The sequence below is a fragment of the Phyllostomus hastatus genome, unplaced genomic scaffold, assembly GCF_019186645.2.
Source record: "Phyllostomus hastatus isolate PE091 unplaced genomic scaffold, TTU_PhHast_1.1 phas_contig_1, whole genome shotgun sequence".
NCBI lineage: Eukaryota > Metazoa > Chordata > Mammalia > Chiroptera > Phyllostomidae > Phyllostomus > Phyllostomus hastatus.
The window spans coordinates 5,856,527-5,870,720 of record NW_025333498.1 but is presented as its reverse complement, the minus strand read 5'-3'; the positions used below and the strand labels follow the sequence as shown (position 1 = coordinate 5,870,720).

The 14,194-nt window shown below is 36.7% G+C and overlaps 1 pseudogene; it reads left to right on the top strand.

Annotated features, from left to right (window-relative positions):
- The first annotated feature begins 272 nt into the window (after positions 1–272).
- Positions 273–2,638, top strand: LOC123814236 (annotated as a pseudogene).
- The last annotated feature ends 11,556 nt before the right edge of the window (positions 2,639–14,194 follow it).

The window sequence follows — 14,194 nt, the reverse complement described above, 5'->3', positions numbered from 1 at the left end:
AATTATATATAATATATATAGTTATATATATTACATATATTATATATTATGTATTATGTATTATGTATAATTGTGTATGTGTATATATAATTATGTATTATGTATGTATATGTGTATGTGCACATATGCACATGTATATATATGCACAATGAGCTAAAAAATTATCAATTGAAACTTTTAATTCTAACTTGTGAGAGGATTCAGAAAACCTTTATTAAGAAAATGTTGTTAAGCCTACATCTTGTGGTATGATGGAGGTTGACTAGGTTGAGATGAAGAGAAAGAACATTCCAACAAAAGTTAAAAACATGAGCAAAGAACACAGGTATAAAAGTAAATGTTTTTTGTTTGAGCTGCCACGACCATACACACCCCTCCTCCCAGGAATATCCCAAGGATGAGCTTTGTTGTAAAAGTTCTGTATCTTCATCTTATAAAGTAAAAACAAAGATAATGTCTAAAAGCAAAAATAACTTCTAAGTTTTCCTCTAGTATCTAATTTCTTTATCAGATTGCAGCCGAATTACCTGCTGAGAGTGTTGAAAAGGATAGCAGTAGTAATTAGTTGTTGATGTAGACACTTCAAAAGAGGAAAGCAAGAAATGATTAGAAATATATGGTAATATTGATTACTGATCATATTGACAGCACAGTAAAGGCTATAAACAATAGCTTTTTAGTAGCATTGGTCCTGGGTTGGGCTTGGAGAAGGCACCTGTTGCTCTCATTAGTGATTGAAAATTGGCCAAGCAGGTACTATAAAATGTATAAGGGGAGCAAGGATTCTCAAGATATCCCAATTGGGCAACTAAAATGAAAGGCAATGAAGTGAAACTGGGATCGTGTAAAGATGAAAATGGGTTGAGAGATGTGGAGCACAGTACTCAGTGAATGAATTTCTTAATAATATTAATGAGCCAAGGTGATTAAAATGAGATAGCAGAACAGCTAAGTTTTGCGAAACAGCAGTGAGATTTGTATATGATTTTAATAGTTCAGAGTAAAATGGTTGAAATGAATGGCAAAATCCACTGTGGTTGTAGGAACAGGTCCATGAAGTAGAGAGGAATACTGAAGTTAGGTATGTCCCCAAACTAAAATATTGGATGTGTGGATGTTGAAATCACCAAGACAATGGAGGAATTTGAGGAGCAAATGAGTAAGGTAAGCTCAATGACAAAGTTATTAATATAGGGTGAGAGCACTCAGGTGGTCTTAAAATGCACAAACAAGGAAGGGAAGTGTGCAGTATTTCTAGACTGTTTGAACCTTAAAAAGAGGTTTTGCATAAAAGTAGAGGAATATTTATCCAGATATAGAACTGAAACAAAAGTATACAGTGCAATTTCTGTGTAAAATATTCTTCTGTGCAGCAACCTATCCAAAGTTATTATCTAACACAGATGTCCAGCCTTTTGGCATCTCTGGGCCACACTGGAATAAAAGTTGTCTTGGGCCACACATTAAATACACAAACATTGGAGAAAATTGATGAGCAAAAAAGGTTATAAGTAAATTTATGATTCTGTGCTGGGCCGCATTGATAGCCGTCCTGGGCTGCATGCAGTCTGTGGGCCATAGGTTGGACCCCACTTACAGTGTCTGTAGTAAAGATGTAGACATATATCCTTTTCCCTTATTCTGATTAAGAATAATGGCCATATGTTTAGATTGACCAAATTTGTGAATGGGCATAACTCAATCTTTCTTATATCATGCTTAAATTTATTTTCCTCTTCCCATTTATATGATTTGATATCATACAGACAAAATTCAACTTGAGAGAGTATACAGAATATGGCATGGATATTAAGAAAATGAGTTTTCAGTTGCAGTATAAATATTACATTTCACTTCAGAATCCCTGGAGTTTTCACTATATAAATCATTAACAGGAATTAAACTGGGTATTGTGCAATGGCTCTGGTGACCATGGTAACCTGTAACTGACTCTTGCTCCGGCCACAGCCAGCAGAGTCCTGGGAGTGCAAGAGCCACAATATCTCAGGCTGTACAGACAAATGAAACTCAACTGTTAAGAAAAACATGGAAACTCAGTTTGTATGAATAGCAATGAACATCTCAGGAGGCAATAAGGAATGGCTTGAATATTTTGAAAAGCACCATGACTACAAAGGATTGTTTGCATCATTTTTGTGCAGTCTGTGTTACCACAGCCCACAGAAGTGGCAGTAAAGAATATCCTACTGTCAGAAAAAGCTAGTTTCCAAAAGATCACTGAGGCCAGACGCAACACTGATGTACTCATTAGCAAAATTTACCCAAATCATGATGAGCATGAAGCTCATCAGGAGAGACTATTAGCCAGAATCAGCAAACACAATAATCACAAGTGCTCAATCATTGCATTGAGGAGGGACTGAAGATACAGGCCATGAACAGGTTATAGCAAGGCAAGAAACAACAGATTGAAAATGGTAATGGAGCCAAAGACAATGGTGCCAGTTCTCACTGTAGTAGCGCATCTACATATTGCAATCACGAAGCGGGACCTAGCAACAAGGGAATCAAAACAACTAATGATTCTAGGCTTGAGCTTGATAATAACAGAGCAACAGTGGCAACTGATCCAGTGGTGGATGTTGCTACTATAAATGACACCTGGTATATTCTATAAGGGTTAGGGTTATATAAGTGGAATGTGTCCTGTTAGATAATGATTTTCAAATTGATTGTTTTTGGGAACTGTTCTGCCTGGTTTCAGAAGCTGTAACCCCCCCCCCCCCCCCCCAGCCACATGACTAAGGCTGAGGGAGCAACCTTGGATCGTAAGCCACTAAGGAGACAAAAGCTTATCTCCCTGGCAGGAGCTCCACTTCTGCTCCTTTTACTTCATCCATAACTGGCCCCCAAACCATAACTGGCTTGGTCGATTAGCCAATGACGGGTAAGATTCCCCAAGGAGGGAACAACTTAAGACAGGCAAGACCACGTGGGAGGCCCCCAAGGAAGGACTTAGGGGGCTACAGCAAAAGGGGTGTGGACCCTTACCTTTTGGCTTTGACAAAGCCTAAGTCCTCATTCTGTCTGCAAGAAATCTCCTAATCTCTTGGCTACCTTACTTCCCCTGCCTGACTTAAGCCTGAAACAATGACAGAGGGTGGTACAGCCCTGTGCTGGAAAGGGTGGGCTCCCCAGGCAATCAGGCCTTAGAAAGAGTATGTAAAATCCTGTGAAAACTGCTTTGTTTAGAATGCTCTCAATTAAATGATAAGGGTCCAAGCAAGAAGTGAGCTTGTTCCTCAAAGTTTTATTGCTCTTTAGCTATCTAACCCTGACTCAAAATAGGCCCTCAGAGTTCTGTGTTATCTATTGTTTGTTCCTTACTGCCTGACAATGATTAATGAGCTTTACCTGTATTCTTGTGCAAATGAACCCAATAAAAGCCCGTTGAGGAAAAGGCTCTTGGCCCTTCTCCTTTGAAAGACAGGCCAGCCTTCCTCCCCAAGCAGATCTTCTCTTGGTAGACTTATTCTCATCCATGGCGGCCGGAGGTGGGGGGGAGGGGCCCTGCGGGTGGATATGCCCCCCTATTGTAATTTGAAGTTTTTAAGTGTGAACTAGCCTAAAAGTGAGAAACTCCTGTGAGTATCCACCCTTTTGAAATCTCTACTTCCAGGAATCCCACCAGGTTCTCTTTGTGAACATCTGAGAAATCTCCCCTTGGTACTGAATGAGGAAGTGGAAGAATAGTCATTATGAAATACACTGTGTTTTCTCTACAGCAAAAGCCTATTCAATCAGGAAAAGGACTTCCCAAGCCTTATCTTAGCTGGGGGAAGAGATTCCTTCCTATCTTTTTCCTTCTAGCACAATTGCCTCTCCAAAGGAGGGGGTTGGTATCAGGTGGGGTGGGGCAGGGCAACACAGCAGTCACAGGAGTTAGGCCCTTGTAGAGAGCAAGAATTCTTCAGCCAGAAAGGAGTAGGGAATATGGAGGAAAAAATATACCACTGGAAAAATCTGTGAAGCCTGAGACACAACCCTGTGAAAAGAATTAACATTTGGTTGGAAAATCATAGAATGTTCCCTTCACCTACACGTCACCATTTATGGAATACTCCCTTACATTTATTTATAGAATACTCCATCTAACAACAGCAGAATGCTCATTCTTCTCAAATTCATGTGGAACAGTCATTCACATAGACCATAAAACACATCCTAAAAAAACTTAAAAGACTAGCAATAATACAAGTTATGTTCTCTCACCACAATAGAATTAAACTAAAAACCCTAAATATTAGGAAATTAAACAACATACTTCCATATAACCCATGGGTCCAATGAATCTTGAGAGAAATTAAAGAATCCTCAAAGAAATAAAAAGCAAAGAGAAGTTGGATTTAATAAAGAGGAGAAAAGCCTTAAACAGACCACTACCCAAGAAAGGATTTCCATATAGCTGGTAAGTTTGTGAAAATTTGCATAGTTAGTCACCAGGGAAATGCAAATTAAAATGATAAAAATTTTTGAATGACAGCTCTAGGTGGTGAGAAAAACAGGCATCAGCTGGAATGTGATGGGGTATAAAATGGTACAGTGACTTTGGAAAACTGTCAGTATCTGCATTTGTGCATATGCTATGATCTAAGACATCCTCTTTTATGAACATACCAAGCAGAAATGTACCCCCAAAATATTTTTGGTAATTTTCACAGAATTATTCATAATAGCTAAACCAGGACATAAGCAAAACATTCCTCAGTAGTAGAAAGTAATTTGTAACTGAATTGTGGCACAAAAACACAATGGACACAATTAGCACAGAAATGAACAAACATGCTACAAGCAACAACAGGAATGAATCTCACAATCAAAAACCTGAATGAAAGGCTTTCCCCGCCAGAATGCAAATTGTGTAATTTCTTTTATATCAAGTTCAAAAAGAGGCCAATATAATTCTTGGTGTGAGAAAGAGGACAGCGGTTGCCTGTGGACAGCAAGAGCAGAGCAATGATGGTGGCGCACGAAGGCATTTCTGAGATGTTGATCATGTTTTATATCTTGACCCTGTTGGTAGTCACATGGATTTGTTCTTTTTTTGTGACAATTTGCCAACCTACACACTTTGATTTTATGTATTTTACATAGCATGCTTCAGTTCAATAAAAATGTTTATTTAAAAAATTGAAGATAAAATATCAAATTTCAGGGTGTGGAATACAATTCTTCTTTTCTTGTGTTTACAACTCAGTACCACCCAGGTATTATTATTCTCTGAATCCAAGACACTAATATGGTCTTAAAATATTTAAAGCTGTTTTAGTATACTCTTACTTTTTTGTAGAAAAAAAATAAAGTTGTTCATTTTGGAAGTTTGACTTGCATTCCAAGAAGTTGTGTAATTTCCTGTCTGATAGAGGACATTTCCGTTTTAATAATAAATGACCACTCCATGTCCACCACAGTATGCAGAAAACATCCTTTTGCAAAATTCTTTTTAGGTTTTCAGTTTCTTTTCAGGGTTATTGGTGTTCCATCCAATGTCAGAGAAGTGAGCTGAAATTCCTGTCGCTGGAGTCCATGGCTGATTGTGAGCACAGAGCCAGAGTCCTCACAGCTGCTGCAGCTTGCAGATGTACCTCATTCACCTTAATGCATTAATAGAGCTTAACTACATTTTATCCTTAAAATAAAGGTTTCTTTTTTCCATGAAGCAAATAGAATAATATAGAATTTTAAGTCAAATTGCAATTTGGTAAGTGTATCTGGTAAGATCACTTTGGTAAGTGATCTTGATGGCAGACCATTAGAAGCAAGTGTACTAATTTATTTTAGTTAAATGATCTTTTTCAGGTAGCCACACAACAAATTGCATTCTTGCATTAATACATAGTCACTTGAATTCTAATTCAGACTGGGAAATATAACAAGAATATTTTTTATTGTCTGAGGAACAAAGTGATCCAAGATTTTAAAAAAGACATTGTCCTCTTTTAGTTAACTAATAACTATACAGTCCTTCTTTAAAATATTAAAAGGAAATAATAGTTATATGCATTGAATGCATTGATTTATCAGTATTTTAGTTCTCTGGAAAAAAATCAGTAAATAAAAGATAAATGACCTCAAAAGTACCAGTGTTGTATCTTGTATTTTGAAACGAAAATGAGAAGTGGGAACTGTGTTTTAGATTAGGGGATGTGAGAGGCTGACTATTAGAAATTTCTCATACTAATATAGTTTGGGGGCATCAGAATATACTATTTGGCTATTTTTTAGCAAAAGATGAATTATTTTAGTCTCTTGGGCTTTGAACTGTACATGGACAAGGGTTAACTACTGTACTAGTGTTTGCCAGGTTTCTTCCAGTCAATCACTAACAAGTATTAGATAATTTACATATTGGTGAGCCAAACACTAATTCACTATATAATGGTCCACACTAGTTTTGCTTTTATTTTTTTCTTGCAATGTTAAAACCATTTCTCAAGTATTTATCTTCCCCCTTTCTTTTCAAATTAAAAATAATCGTGGATGACTCCTGTAAAATGGAGAAAGAGGCAGTACTGAGTAATGGAAAAATGAAAAAACTTGGAATTTGGAAGCTTGGCTTCTAATCTTGGCATTACTCCTCAGTATTTCTTTGGTCATATCAGACTTTCTGAGTCTCAGTTTCTTAATTTGTAAAATTTAAAATAATAGCTCTCTTTCCACTTACCTCACTGGTTTTTTTTGAAGGAGTGAGGTAAATATGAACATCTTGTGGAAATTTATTACATAAATGTAAGATGTTGTTATTAGCACTACTATTTTTACTATTTAAAAAATTATTGGCACTGACTTTCTAAGATGGTTTCCCTGTACCTGACTCCATTGCTTCACTTATATTGAATTTATTTTTTGTTGAACCTGGAAACTTCTAGAATTTATCCAATATTGTAACTTGTAGGGAATAGTTAAAGCTTTAGAAACCAAGGAAAATGGCTGCCTTATTTGGGCGAAAGTGGTTTGCAAATTCAACCTAATCTCCTGCTTTAGATCATTGTAGACTTAGGGGGAAAAAAGGCAGGGGGAGGCATCTCCTAAGAAATCAGAATCACTGGCAATCTCTGAGTTCTTAACTGTATCAGACTAGAGCAGAGGGGCTATCCCTTGCAAATGTACTATCAGGGGCACCCAAGGCCATTTGCTGAAAGATACTGGCTCTAGTCCAGTTACTTCTAAGTAACTTCCAGCTTTTTTTCCCCATGACCTTACCATTTGGCTTCCCTTGCTAGTCAGCACCACTGTTCCAGGTTTTCCCTTTTCCAGACTGTAGCAGTGTTCCCCACCCTTCTTTGCTTGCCTCTAAATGCCAGAGCTTTGAGATTGCCAACCAGAAAACACAGCCTGATCCTTCCCCTGGTGGCTGCTTTTGAGTGTCTCAAACCATTTGTTCCATTCATTGGACTTGGAGACAGAAGGATAAAGAAAACTTATGGGAAGGCTCCTGGAGTTCGAAAGTGGGCTGACTCATGTGCCCTAGGTCACACTGACTTTTTGGAGTTCTCAGAACTTTCTCTGTGTACCTTCACATCTCTCTGACCAGTTACCAGCAGCATTATCAGAGAAGGAGCAATCCATGGTTCCTAGCAGACTAGTGTAGCCCCCGGTTGAGTTCAGAAACACAGCCTGAATGATAACAGAAGTACATGAATCACATGCCATGTTGTGTGGCAAGAAAACAGTTTGGTTCAGTTGCTCTATTTAAGGATTCCCTACCTGTCAAGTCTTTGTAAAATGGAACACATGATATTGTGAAACGGAACACACTGGTGTCTTCTCAATTATATACACATTATGCATTTATTATTATACTAGATTCCACACACTTCTAAATTATATTTTCAATGCTAACTTTAGGTGATTCATAACTGTTTCAGAGAATAGTGCTGAAAATTGCATGTGGATATTGGCAATAAGAAGGAAGGAGGAGCTCAGAACGGTTGCCCAGAACATCACTAGTAACAAGTTGGGAAGGATTTTCCCTCTCCTCCTCAAGAGGATGTAATAGTCTACTTAGCCAATAGAGACATAGTTTAATAATACTGCAGCCAGGGATCTCTGAGAAATACTTCCAATTTCCCACATTGGTCTCAGCAGCAACATTTCTATATTAACATCAATTTCCATTAGCTCACACCACTTACGGGTAGGAAAACACAAAAATCTGTCAGTTTGCTCATATTAATCAGTACATAGTCCTATTTGACTACTGAATATTTTATATTATCCATACTTTAATTTTAGAATCCCTCAAAATATTATATACATAATTTCTTGTTCCAGTTTCAATATTTTCTGGTTATTCCCTAATGTATTTTCCTCTGTGTATGTCTGTGCCACTGTCAGTGGTAAGGATTTCCAAAATGCATTTTTTTTCCTGAATAATAGTTTGGACTTCAGTTTTTTTTAGATGCCATGATCTGAGAAAGGAACCCCCCTACTTGGAAAGCCAGTGCTTGAGTCAAACAGTTTTACTCTCCACCCTGGCCCTTTCCTCGTCTGCCTGATTTTTATTCATCTTTCAGACCTTAAGTGAAATGTGCTCCTTCTTTAGGAAAACTTCCCATAAATCCTAGAACTAGTTTAGGTCCTCCAATGATATACACATGCAGCTCCCAGTACTTTAAGTTGATGACAAATTATGCTGTTCTTAGTAAATGCCAATTTGTATAATTGTTTAAGTGTAATGGCTTCATTTCTGGACTTTAAGCTCCGTAACGTCAGATATCATGCTTATCTTGAACACTTTTGCGTTTTCTTTATCTGATAGAGTACCTGGCACTTAGCAGTAGCTCAAAAATATTTCCATATGAGTAAAGAATGAATAAGCCAACATCTCTGTGGCACACAATTCCTGGTGAACCTAAAACATGTAATCCTGATGAAACCTGGAACGATGTTGACAACATTTCTGCCCACTAGTTGACCAGATGTAGAAGCAACAGAGGCAGGAAAGTCTGCTCTCAGAGTCTTGCTTGAGCTTACAAAGTTTACATAGTATATTCATTCTCCAAATATTTTCAAGCTAATTTCAGGATCAGAAGCTGCATGGAAAAAATCTGGCCTCCTTTAGTGGACCACTTGCCAACTTGATGTCAACTATAGAACCTAGCCCTGAGACATGGTGGTATGTTCAGGGCTAAGTCAATCCACCCAACACAGTCTGATTCAGTTTCCTACCTACAGACTGAGAAGTAAAGATTTAGACATACTGCTCCCATTGCTCCTAGAAGTTGTCAATAAATGGCTGAAACTATGAAGCATAGAACATTGACTTAATTCTCTCTTCATTATGTTAAAGACATTACTAGCAAACATGCTTTTTAAGACCGGTAACACGTAAGAATTTGTCGTTGTAATTATTCAGTTACACTGAGGCAGCCATGCTGGGGAGTCTATGTGCTTACTAAACACTAGAATGTGACCAAAAACAAAACAACAACAACAAAAAAGAATAGGCAAAGACAATGGCAACAAATCCTTTGAGCCATTTTATTGGACAATAGAGAGCCATTTTGATGACAATGTTCCTTTGTTTTGGTGGAAACAGGCTAAAACCAAATTCTCTAATGATTTCCCAATTAAGAAGATAGTTATTTATTGTGTACCCACAAAGTAGTATTCTTATCCACTCCCTTCTTTAAAGACATGATACTGAAGCTTAAAGCTCCAATGGTTATAAAATACAATATATTTTTTAAAATTTGTATTTATTTATATGGACATGGCTGGCATGGCTTAGTGGATTGAGCGCAGGCTGTGAACCAAAGAGTCACTGGTTTGATTCCCAGTCAGGGCACATGCCTAGGTTTGCCAGCCAGGTCCCCACTGGGGGCCACATGAGAGGCAACCACACATTGATGCCTCTCTCCCTCTCTTTCTCCCTCCCTTTCTCTCTTTCTATAAACAAACAAACAAATAAAAATTTTATTTGTTTGTTTGTTTTTTATTAAATTCATGCACCTTTCAGTTCTAGGTCATTAAAACTTTCACCTTTAACTTTTTTCTAAACAAAATAAACAACTCAAGGTTGGTTTGTTTATCCCAAGTGTCACTGTGATTTGTTTTGAATATATGTTTTTGGAAGGTATGCTTTGAGCACAATATAAACATTCAACAATTGTTGACTAACAAATAATTATAATCACCATACTCTTTATACTTAGTTAATGTAAAAATATGGGACTTGGAAGTTGATTTAAAAGGTTTGGTAATCTTTTGTTTCTGTTCACCACAGTGCTTGTACTATCAGAATGAATACGTGGCAGAACTTTAGGAACTAATGCCAAACATATGGTGTCCACAGCCAGTCAGCATAACTTTTGGAATGCTAATTGCGAAGAAGAGCCAAATGAAAATGCTTAATAGCACACATATGGTCAGCTGAAGATTTCCTAATACTGACTTCTCTAAAGCCTGTAAATAGCTTTGTCATGCAGAGCAGACACACATTTTACTGTTTCAAGAAAGACCACTATTAAACGTATTCTTTAAAAGTTTCATATGTTTTTTAAAATGTGAAAGTAAAATGTAATTTTTGCATATTTAGTAAACTTATAATGTGCCTTTTCCAAAATTGTATATACTCTAAAAGTACCTGCAAATCACCCTATTTATTTTTAGTCTGACAAAATTAAAAATGCAATATTTTTCTTGAACTAAATACATAATAATTCCATGAAAATAACTACCATAGCAGCATAAATCTAAATCTAGCTAATGCTGCATTTATTTTAAGCAGTAAACATCAAATTAAAACATCCACTCAAAAGACGCTAGAGATCACCTAGTTGAAATGTTTTATTGGATACATGAGGAAATTGTGATGCTTAGAAATTATATGACTTGCACAGTGCACACAATTTGGACATGGCTGAGCCCCAACTGAACCTATGATTTCATTACCAAATCCCAGTATTCTTTTCATTACGTTACATTGTCATACAAAATATATTACTCTGTAGAAAGTATTTGAATTGCTTCTTAAGACTTACTCAGAGTGGACATTTGTTCAGGAACAAAACAGATATAATTTTGGTTTTTTGATCATGGCCCTTTGGGAGCCTGTTTCCAGTGTCTTCTCTCAGTAGACATCATCTTTCCTGCATGCGGAGCTGGTCTTTCCTGGTGCTGCACTGTCTCCACATGTGAAAACCATCTACTGAGTGAGTCATCACCAGGCTCAGACTTCGCTCTCCTACCTGCTATGTCAAATTATTTTCTAATCTCCCCACAAATCTACAGCCTAAGTGAATTTAATATTGGTTCCAAAGTCTACAGCCAAATCTAAAAGTACAAATTGTTACGCTACAGTTTACCTCTTTTGTGGTAAAGTCATAAAATTCCATTCACAAAGTATTTATTTAGAAATTTCTGATCGTCTTATCTAGATACACATTTATTAAATACTTCACCTAAAACATAGCAAGATTTTAAAAATTTTAATCATTTTGTTTTCTTTTTGCTAAGAATAAATATCCATTTCTTCCCTGGCTAGTGTGGCTCAGCTGGTTGTAGTATCATCCCATAAACTTAAAGTTTACAGGTTCGATTCCCCATCAGGGAACAGGCCTGGGTTGTGGGTTGGGTCACTGGTTGAGGCATGTAGGAGAGGCAACTGATGGAGGTTCTCTCTCATGTTGATGTTTGTATCCCTCACTCTCTCTTTTTCCCCTCTCACTCTAAAACCAATAAGCATGTCCTTGGGTGAGAATAATTTTTTTTAAAAGAACAAGTACCCATTTCATAAATTCCTTGTAACAGTTACCTACTACTATATAACAAAGTACCCCAAAAGTTAATTTTTTAAAAGATTTTATTTATTTATTTTTAGGGAGGGAAGGGGGGAGAGAGAGAGAGAGAGAGAGAGAGAGAGCCATCAATGTGCGGTTGCTGGGGGTTATGGCCTGCAACCCAGGAATGTACCCTGGCTGGGAATCGAACCTGGGACACTTTGGTTCCCAGCCCATGCTCAAAAAAGTTAATTTTTTAAACAATTATCTGAAACAAAGCAATGACTATTTATTTACTTATAATAATGGAAATTGGCTACAGTTCATGAGCATGGTTCTTCTGCTCTCCATGTAGTGTTGGCAGAGAGGAAATTCACTGGAGCAGAAAGTTTTAAGGTGACCTCACTCAGGTACCTCTGCTGCTGGTGCGACAAGAATGGCTGGGGGCCTGAATGGGGTGGCTGGGCCTTTCTATTCCAGTGGTGCTATCTGGGCTTACTCATATGTCTGTCTAGTACTTTGGTTTTCCTCATATGAATAGTGTATACTTCTTTTCGTGATAGTTGACTTCCAGGAGACTGAAAACAGAAATTGCTAGGTCTATTAAGTCCTAGGCTCAGGACTAATGAAGGGTTACTTTCATTGCATTGTATTGATCAAAGCAAATTATAAGGCCATAAAGATTCAAGGATATGGTACAGTTTTCATATTTTGAAGAAAGAAATTGTGTATGCATTTAGGCACAGGAGCAATTATTAGTGACTATTTTGCAGACAATCACTTGTGTGATGAATGATTTATATTTATGTAAAATAAATAAGAATGAGAGTGTGGTTCTATCTTGAATTATCAATTCTATTTCACTATAGCATTGGTAAAACCCTGAATCAAAAATAACAAAGATATTAATGATTGTTTTGTTCTACCTAGGTCCTTTCTTCTTTGTCATATAACTAGCTGTCACCTTCTGCTCTACTGCATTTTGTGCTGGTTTGTTCACACAGGTAATTGTGGAATCCCTAGATTGAGGTTGACATATTAACTATTTTGATAGGTTAAATTGCTTAAAATTAAGCCTTTAATAACAAAATACATTTGCTTCTTAAGAAAAGACTATTTTGTACAGCAGTCTTAGGATGACAGCAAAATTCAGAAGAAGATACTCCCTGACCCCACACATGCATAGCTCTCTCACTGACAACATTCCCCACCAAAGCGGTACATTTGTCACATGATAAACCTATACTGACATGTCATAATCACCCAAAGTCTATTGTTTACCTAAAGTTTCACTCTTAGTGTTATGCATTCCATGGGTTTGAACAAAAGCATAATGACTTGTTTCTATTATTATAATATAGAGTATTACAGACCATACAGAATATTTTCACCCCCTTAAAATTCTCAGTGTTTCATCTATTTATCCTTCTTCCCATCCTCACCCCTGGCAGCCTCTAACCTTTATACTATCTCCATAGCTTTGCCTTCTCCAGAACATCATTGAGTCAGAATAATAATATAGTCCATAGCATTTTCAGGTTATCTCCTTTCACTTAGCAATATGAATTTGTTTCCTCCATGTCTTCATGCTTTTTCATGACTTAATAGCTTATTTGTTCTTAACACTGAACAGTGTTTTATTGTCTTGATGTACCATAGTTTATTGATCCATTCACCTACCGAAGGATACCTTGTTTGCTTCTAACTTTTGGCTATTATAAATAAAGCTGCTATGGATATCCACATACAGGTTTTTGTGTGGACAGAAGTTTTTAGCTGTTTTGGGTAAATACCAAGAAGTATGATTGCTGGGTCATATGGTAAGGTTGGGAACCAACATCTTGACAATATTGAGTCTTCTTATCCATGAATATAGAATATCTTTCCATTCATTTAGTTCTTTATTTTATTCATTAGATTTTTATAATTTTATTCATATCTTGTGAGATTTATACTTAAGTATTTCATTTTTAGGGGGTGCTAATATAAAAATGGCATTATGTTTTTAATTTTAAATTATACTTGTTCATTATTGGTATCTATTAATCCTGCATCCTATAACCTTGCTATAGTAGCTTATTAGTTCCAGGAGTATTTATTGATTTTTTTTTCAGATTTTCTACTCAGACAATTATATCATCTGTGAACAAAGACAGTTTTATTTCTTTTTTCCTCATCTGTATGCCTTTTGTTTCTTCTTCTTGACTTATTGCATTAGCAAGGGTTTCCAGTATGATGTTGAAAAGGAGTAGTAAACAAAGACGTTCTTGTCTTATGCTTTAGCTTGGTGGAAAAGCTTCTAGTTTTTCACCATTCAGCATGCTATTAGCTGTGGCTTTTGTAAATATTCTTTGTCTAGTTTAGAAAGTTCCCATCTATTCCTAGTTATCTGAGATATTTGATCATCAATAGATATTCATATATCTTTTTTAACTACAGTTTAATCTCCT